This window comes from Vigna angularis, chromosome 1, assembly GCF_016808095.1.
Source record: "Vigna angularis cultivar LongXiaoDou No.4 chromosome 1, ASM1680809v1, whole genome shotgun sequence".
Taxonomy (NCBI): Eukaryota; Viridiplantae; Streptophyta; class Magnoliopsida; order Fabales; family Fabaceae; genus Vigna; species Vigna angularis.
The window spans coordinates 39,426,702-39,435,969 of record NC_068970.1 but is presented as its reverse complement, the minus strand read 5'-3'; the positions used below and the strand labels follow the sequence as shown (position 1 = coordinate 39,435,969).

Here is a 9,268-nt window from a genome sequence, read left to right as displayed (position 1 = left end):
TGTGTTATGTTACTTTGTGGTTAAAGTGAATTTTTTGTTGTATGTTATGATATTTCTGGTTTCTCTCCCTGAAATGTTGTGGTTGTGATTTTCACCTACGATGATCGTACTTGTACGAGAGTAGATGGCATTGCAGATAAAACTGGATCAAAGTAGCTGACGTGAGAGTTGGGATATTTGATTTCGGGAATGATTGGTTATTCCATTTAAAAGTTTTCAGACTTCATATTTTTATTGTAAAAGAGATTATTTGAGATTCTCATTTTGAACAAACAACGTTTATTATTATGTTTTTCTTCCGCATTGTAATCGAATAAAGTTTGGTTGTCCGAAATAAATTTTTTATAGAAAAATTTTAAAATTTTTTTACATCGTGACATCTCAAAAATCGGGGTGTTGCAAGCATCATCTATATCTACATCCTCAGCCTCATGTACGTCCTCATCCTCACTCTCGTCTACATCATCATCCTCTCCTTATAAATCCTCAAGCTCAAAATCATGTACCTCAGCCTCCTCTACATCATGGACCTCAGCATCCGTACATCATGACCTTGGTCTTCACCCTCACCATATCCTATTTCTCTTTCAACTTCCCCATGACCAATAACCTCACCCTCCACCATTTCTCTTTCAACTTGACCATCACCAACAATGTGACCTTCCACCATTTCTCTTTCAACTTAATCATCACACTAGTGAAAAATATACTTTTTATAACAATATTTTATACCTGATAAAATCTACTAGGTATAGAAAGTGACGTGGTGACAATTTTATAAATATGATAAACTTTTTTACACCATTAATAAAAATAGGTATAAAAAGTAATGTAATGGCAATATCTTAATAAAATACAAATAGTTTTATATCGTATAGAATGAAAATAGGTATAAAAATTTTCTTTCACACAGGTTAACTTTAGAAGAGTTATGGATTACTTTACATTTCTTTTCCGTTTCGCAGTACTTTCTCTTCATCCTCTACGCAATTTCTTTTTGGTTCTTCTCTTCTATTGTCAAATTTCTTTTCCAATCTCCCTCTCTTGTTCTCCCTCCTTCCTTCTCCTTCATTCTCCTTCATTCTCCTTCATTCATTCTCCTGCCATAGCTCTCGTTCGATCGCTGCTTCCGCTGATGGCACACTTTCAATCTTCGATTCTCGCGATCCATCTTCTTCTTCCTCCCTCCGCTCTACTTTCAAATCTAGGGTTTGTCTTCTATGTTCTTTTCTATTTTTCCTTTTATTCTTATTAAATCTGTAATTCGGACTATATTAAGTTTTACTGAAACGCTAATGAATTAATAAATCGTGAGTTTTATGTGTATACGTTGTTATATATTATTGTTATTTACAAACAGACCTTGTAGGATAATTGTTCACTTTAACATGGTCATTCCTTATTGTTCTCTCTGTGGTTTCTAAAGGTTCTCGAAGGAAACATCGTGAAGATTGTTTGGGTACGGTGATGCAGTCGCATGTATTTCTGTCGATGGAATTGTGTCATTGTGGGAGGAGGTTGCATAAGGTATCATTGATTGGGTTTTTTTAGAGTTGAATCAATGTGCTTCTTATGGCAAGCATTTAATGGCTTAAGCTTTGGAACCGAGTTGCGCACTAACTATTAAATTTCTTGTTGGAAAATAGGATCTGGTTGCAATTTTTTACGGCATGTTGTGTTTATTGTTTAGTGGGGAGTTTTGCATATTCTTTACGACTTAGTTTTAAATCCAGTTTCTTAGTTTTCGTTGAGTGATTTCGTCAACATGTTTTTTTCATTCAATGTGTTACTTTGTGGAATCTTGTTCAGTTAATTTTGAAATTCTGAAAGTCGATATGTAAATTCTCAGTCTCTTCATAGTTTTTCAATTTCTTGGAATATGAGGAATTGGGATTCCATGTTGTGGGTCATTCTGTCTTTGTAATTTTTTCTTTTTGTGCTTTTACATGAATTCTGACATGGGAAGGGTTAAAGTGAGTTTGTGAACAAAAAAAAATAATACTTTTGGTGTTAGTGTAATTGGAATGCTCCATTGGCAATGGCTTGCATGAGAAGCCTAGGAAGGTTGTGTTGGTTCTGATTCCGGGATTTGTGAGGTATTTATTGTTGAGTTGAAGATATGGTACCAGTTGAAGTTGAGCCATAGGAATATAAGAGTTTATAAAATGAATAAAGATAGGTATAATTGAAGTATTGATCCTTAATTAAAATATGTATGAATAAATTAGGCAGAAAACCGATAATTAGAAAGATAATTTTGGATTGGTGTTCCAGTTTTATCCTCATACCAAAATTGTACCGAGTAGTTGTTACAATAGATTCGTCTTTTGGATGATGAAAAGTACCGTTGTTCCTCTCTTCAGCTTTTTCTTGAAAAAGAAACAGAGCATCAATATAAATATTCTTAGTTAAGGAGAAAGACAAGCAGAAGCATGTTTTCTTGGTCCCAAAGATCCGAGACTATTTGATGATAAAGATATGAATGTTTATAAATTTTGATTTTTTTTCCCTTGAAAACTAATGGGAGGTAATCCAGGATCACCCTATTCTCTGTTGACAGGACTTAATTGCAACTGGAGGTATTGATACAAATGTCCTACACTGGTTAGAGACGTAGACCCTTGGAGTTTGAAGTTGGGGATCATGTCTTCCTCCGAGTGACTCCTACTACTGCGTGTGGGAAGAGTTATTTGTGACAGGAAGTTATCTCCTAGGTACCTTGACCCTTATCAGATTTTGAGACGTATAGGATCAGTTGCCTATGAGATAGTCATGCCACCCCAGCTTGCAAACCTTCATCCAGTGTTCCAAATGCTGTTATTTTTGACCGACCTTCAGGACAGATATTATCTACACTAATTGGTCACTCCAAAAAGGTTTTATTTCAGTTGGAATTGTTGGAGTTATCTTTTCTTTAATTTTTTTGCTGATTGTGGGTGCTTTTGGTAGGTGACCAGTGTAAAGTTTGTAGCTCAGGGTGAATCATTCTTAACTGGTTCAGTAGATAAGGTAAAGGGCGATCCTCTACTATTGATTGCTTGGAAGTTGGAAGTGTTTTATTTGGGGTCTTTTTGGATGAATATATTCAAATAATAGTGTAAGCACTTGCATATGGGTTGTTTTTTTTTCATCAAAAGGGTAATAGGGTTACACTATTTTTATATAAGCTTGTTGGTTGTTCTCATAAGTTATTATGGCTAGATTGTTGAAATAATAAGGTGAAAGAAAAAAGTCAAATGGACATATCATATGCTGTCAAGAACACTTAGTCTAGTCGACTTGTGATAAGAAAAGTCCAAATAAGTTGTTCCAAATGGGCCTTGATAACCCTCTCTACCCAAGTTCTGACATCATATAACATCACAAGAATGTTCCATCCATGCATTGCTACATTATTTGTTCTCATAATGAATATTCTTTTTAGGTTTAATAGCTTATTTTGTCCCTAGTTTGGTTGAATTTTGTCAATTAAGTCCTTCATTTTAAAAGTGTGTTAAATTGATCCTTATTTAGTAAATTTTATATTAACGTCGTCCCTTTCGTTAAATACGTACAAACAACGTTAACTTTTTTCTTTCTCTCCTCTGTTCTTCTGTAACACAACACAGCAGACCTTTCTTTTTCTTTTGTCAGTGCTATCTTTTCATATTTTTGCAAATCCCAAAACCTTTTCATTGCACCACTATCACTTACCCCGCACTTCTCAGTTTTATTTCTTTCACTCTTCAAAACTCAGTTTTATTTCTTTCACTCTTCAAAACTTCTCATATCTTATTCCTCAGTTGGAAATTTTATATCCGTTAAGAATAAAATTATTTGATAATCTAAATAATCGCAAATTTTATTTTATAACTCATTTATATAATATTGAGTTAAGTTTAAATATCTTTTAACATACTATTACATAAGTATTTATCATAATGAAATTAATGATATTAAAGTTTATTGTAATGAAATTGGTTATTAACTAAGATTATTTTTACTTGTTATTTGGGATCACCCAGCTATGATATTAAATATTCTTTTTCATATTAAATATTTGACAATTTTATGTTTATTTTGTAGGATTTTTTCATATAAAAATTGCTTACAAAGTTTTATAAATTTTTTATGTTATCAAATTGTTTAAAAAAAATTATAAATTTTTTTCTCAATTCTTGTATTTTTTTAATCAAATACCTTCACTCTCACTTTTCTTTCTGTAATTTTTCTCTCGTCTTCCAAATTCATCTCTATTAATTTTATAAAATAATATAAAATTTCTTCGTATATCAATAATAATATTTACATATAGAAACAAAACAAATATATAATTAATTTAATTAAAAACGAAATATAGTTTTCATAAATAATATAAATATGAAAAATATATTCTGAACTAAAAATGTAATCATACTACACAATCTATATCAATATTATAATTATAATTTGTTATCTTTTTCTACCTTTTAGTTCCTTTGTTATATACGACGAAAACTAATTGATCAAAGCTAAAAGATTTTTTTTTAATTATACTATCCTAAATTCATTTTGTTTTTTTATTTAGTTATATGATCTCAAATTAAATCGACATACACCAATAAAGTACTATTTCGTTAAGATAAATCATTTTAATTTTAGCTATACTTTTTCATATTTCTTAAAATTTATAATAATAATAAATATTGTTATTTTTATTTAATAACTAAGTGGAATAATGAAAGAGGAAACTCAAGTATAATATTTCAAAGTTTTTAATTTTAGTTGAACAATTTTAATCATGCATTTAATGACAAGACATAGTATGAAGGTAGGTTGAAAAGTAATAAAAATGTGAAGGAATGTTTTTCTACATGATTTAAAAGGAATGTCTTGAATTACAACTTTTTTTGGTATTGCAAAAGTATGAAAAGAAAACACTTGACAAATGAAAGAGAAAGGTCTACTGTGTTACACAAGAGAACAGAGTAGAAAGAGAAAAAAGTTAACGTTGTTTGTGCGTGTCTAACGGAAGAGACGACGTTAACACAAAATTTATTAAGTGAGAATCAATTTGACACATTTTTAAAAGGAATGACTTAATTGACAAAATTTCACAAAACTAAGGACAAAATAAGCTAGGGTGTTACTCCCTCCACCCCCACCGAATACTTCCTGCACCTCCCTAAAATTTAAATTTTTTTTGTAATGTCAAAAGTACCCTTTTTACCTTATTTATTTACTTTTTCTTTCTCTTTCTAAAACCTAATTCCTTACCCATTTTCACTTTTTCTCCACCCCCCAAATTCCACATCCGTCTTCTTCCCACCTTCCCACACCCTCAGATCCGTTTGCTTCCAACCCACATCCGTTTCTTCGAATCCCCTAAGTCCCACTTTCTCTCGTTCTCTTGTTGGTGGTGCGGTGGTTGTTCGTGGTGCGGCGTTGCGACATTGTGTGCGGTGGTCCATCAGCGTTGCGGAGGTGCGACAGTGTGCGGTGGTCATTTGGTGCTTCCTTCTTGTGTAGGTCTACGAGAGGTTAGTTTGTTGTTTAATCATAGATAGATTTATGAATTTTTGCTGATTATTGTCGTGCTGTTGTGTTTGGTGGTGGTTCTTGTTTTTGTGTGTAGAAGAAGAAATAACTACGCAGGCCATGAACGGATGTCGCATATCCGTTTGGCCCTGAAACGGATGTCGATATCCGTCGACGGATTATCACATCCGTTGAAGAATTACAATAACTTCGCACACCTGGGACGAAGCTTTCCTCTGCTGCCTCCGGCAACCACTACCACAAACAATGACTGTGACACCCGGGCACGGAGACGAGGGCGGGGAGTGACGCCGGTGCAAGAAGCATGGTGCAGGGGGCACAGACAAGGAGCGGCTCCTGGCAGCTTCGGGTGGAAGGGGTACATGGACGAATCGGACATACACCGGAATGAGAGAGATCTGGAGACTGTGTAGGTATGGGACTATACAGTTGAAGGATAGCTTAAAGGAATTGATTTGACTACTCATATCACCAAAATGCATTTGCTTTTCGGTAGCCTGACTCATAAGAACTCCATGGTTAAGCGTGCTTAGCTTGGAGCAATTCTGGGATGGGTGACCTTCCGGGAAGTTTTCCCAGAAAGTGTGCGAGTGAGGACAAAGCACACTGGAAAGCCTGGTGGTGATCTGTGGGGGCAGTCAATGGTCCCTGTGAGTTGCCGGGGCGTTACAGATGGTATCAGAGCCTAGCCTCTCCCAGTACGGTGTGGTTCGAGGACGAACCAAGCGGAAGCTGGTGGGCATGTGACACCCGGGCACGGAGACGAGGGCGGGGAGTGACGCCGGTGCAAGAAGCATGGTGCAGGGGGCACAGACAAGGAGCGGCTCCTGGCAGCTTCGGGTGGAAGGGGTACATGGACGAATCGGACATACACCGGAATGAGAGAGATCTGGAGACTGTGTAGGTATGGGACTATACAGTTGAAGGATAGCTTAAAGGACCTCTGCCACCATTGGTTCCTTGCATCACTTGCAATCTCCCGCCAAGCAAAGCCTACCACTTCACACGAGCACTACACACTCTCAGAACAATGAAATAGAGGAAGAAGAAAGAAAGGGATGAGGCATTTCCGTGTGCAACTTTTGTGGGGTGCATCGTTATAAAAGTGGGACCATTGTAATTAATGAAGTAGGTTAATGTTGTTGGCCAAAATTTACTGTACAGTAAATAAGGGCAAATTTGTCATGGGGAAGTATATGGAGTATTCGGTGGTGGTGGAGGGAGCAACACTCAATAAGCTATTAAACCCTCTTTTTACTTGACCAACATTAATGCAAATAATTAATGTAAAATAAACTAGAATGTCAAAATTAAAAGTAAGTCATTCAACTAAATAGATCCTACTATCGCGTTATATATATTTATATATATATATATATATATATATATATATATATATATATATATATATATATATATATATAAATAAAAGAATTAAAAAAAATAATTTTACTTTACATATTTGAAATGTTTTGAAGCATTAAAAACATAAATATGTGTCAAAGTGAAAAATACTATCTTTTTCACAAGTGAAAACTAATTATATATAAACTTAATATTACTTCAGAGTTTAGCACACAATTCAATACTTGATACCAGATTAAGGTATTGAACTATATATTAACCTCTTAAACTAAATACCGAATTATTTGAGCCAATAATCTCTGCCAAGTTCTCAAAAAAAAGTTATTTCTAAAATTTCATAAAATTTTTAAACCAAACCAGAAAACTTATATTTACATTTTGTTCATATTCTTACTCATCCTTTATAAGAATTATCTTATCCATATAGTTTGTCTGGTAATGATAACAATAAATTTTATTCATAAATTACACATCAGCCGCTTTCCATCCTGATGGTCTAATCCTTGGAACTAGCACCACCGAATCTCTTGTTAAGATTTGGGATGTAAAAAGTCAGGTAAACATTTTTCTTTTACTTTGTTTGAATTTAAATTTTAGTATTTACTGTTATTTGTGTTGATACCTTCTTTCATTGGTTGTAGGCAAATGTTGCTAGGTTCGATGGACATGCTCGTCAAGTAACTGCCATTTCTTTTTTTGAGAATGGATACTTCTTGCGGTAGGTGAGAAATTGTTAACTGTAAAAATATGATATGATTGTTTGTAAGTATTCTTATTCTACTCTTAAATTCGGCAGAGTGCTGCTCATGATGGTGTTAAGCTTTGGGATCTACGAAAATTGAAGAACTTTAGGAATTTTGCTCTATATGATTCGGACACACCAACAATGGTATTCATCTTCAGTTGTCGATGGTCTTATGTAACCTTTTATGTACTAGTAAAGTTATACCCGTTTTAAAATGTCTTGATGTAATTATGTATTTTGTAGTGGAGTTCGACCATACTGGATCTCTGTTGCTGGCTTAAATATTTCTTTTAAAACTTGACTCAAATTATTGATTGAGTACATATTTGATGACACGTCTCCAATGGAACAATATATCATAAAGAATATTTGGGAGGAGTGAGTTACATTTCTTTTAACTGTTTGTAGATGATTAGATGTTTAAATATCATATTTTGAGTTGAAGAATTATTTTTGTGTAATTATGTTATATAAATATATTTAGAAATTTTGTTAAGTAAATATTACATTGACAAACTATTTTAATGTGTTAATAATAGAAATAATATTGATTATTTTGGTTGTTATTGATTATTCGAACTATATTATGGGTTCCGGTCTAGATATGGATTATCACACGTACAAATTAAATTTTATAAAAAGAAACGACATCTTTTATACCTGTTCTAGCATCAACAGGTATAGAAGTATTTTAAAAAAATGTTTTTTGTACCTATTCTCATAACATCAGGTATAAAAAGTCATATTTTTATACCTGTTTTGCGAAAAGCGATACGAAAATGACTTTTTGTGCATACTTTAAAACAAGTATAAAAAGCATAAACTTTCTATATCTCCTATTTGTATACCTGCTTGACAACCAGTGTAAAAAGTCTTTTTTAACAAGTATAAAAAGTCTTTTTTGGAATAGTGTCACCAACAACCTGACCCTCCACCATTTCTCTTTTAACTTCACCATCACCAACAACCTCACCTTCCACCATTTCTTTTGCATCATCACCTTTACATGAACATGAGCATCAATCATTTTTATTATTTCTAGTTCCATGGTATTATGAACCACATAGAGATGAACTTCATCATTTAACCTTGCAATGTTCAACATATGCATGACACCATTATCATGAGTTAATAATTCTAACCTATCGGGGTCCACAGACTGACCTCCTTTACTATACCAAAGTTATTTCACGTTAATATGACCTAAGTCTTTCACTGAAGCTACTATGCCAAAATAGCTCCATATGTCTGGATCACAAGACCATTCTACTCTCTCTTCATCAAATTTTAACTTCCCATCCTTATCATCACTAACAAAATGTCCAGTATGGTGGACCATAACTTTAATAGGTTCACCATCCATATCAACAAGTTGCTTTTAATTCCTGTACATTATGGAGGGAATGATTATTATTACACTCACTCACTAACCAAACACTCACACAAACATGGGATAGGGAAACAAAGTAACATCCACACTAAGGAAACACTCACAGACGACAGGGGACTACTACTTGTAAATAATTCGAAAAAAATAAATCGGGACCACATTGTCTACACAAACACAATTGAACATGCATAATGGGGACCACAAATCATTATAAATAGTCATACACAACAACACAAAAACTCATCCATAAA

General features: G+C 33.7%; 2 long non-coding RNA genes across 3 annotated transcripts; both read left to right on the top strand.

Annotated features, from left to right (window-relative positions):
- The first annotated feature begins 924 nt into the window (after window positions 1-924).
- On the top strand, window positions 925-3,425 carry LOC108335658 (uncharacterized). 2 transcript variants are annotated; one of them, XR_008246575.1, is made up of 4 exons: window positions 925-1,209; window positions 1,427-1,527; window positions 2,561-2,876; window positions 2,950-3,425. It is a non-coding gene; the product is annotated as an uncharacterized LOC108335658 (long non-coding RNA). The 2 variants fall into 2 exon arrangements; XR_001832771.2 differs by having other exon boundaries at window positions 2,561-3,425.
- Window positions 3,426-4,644: 1,219 nt separating this feature from the next.
- Window positions 4,645-8,004, top strand: LOC108342029 (uncharacterized). The gene is made up of 4 exons (XR_001833336.2): window positions 4,645-5,498; window positions 7,359-7,438; window positions 7,524-7,600; window positions 7,679-8,004. It is a non-coding gene; the product is annotated as an uncharacterized LOC108342029 (long non-coding RNA).
- Window positions 8,005-9,268: the final 1,264 nt, after the last annotated feature.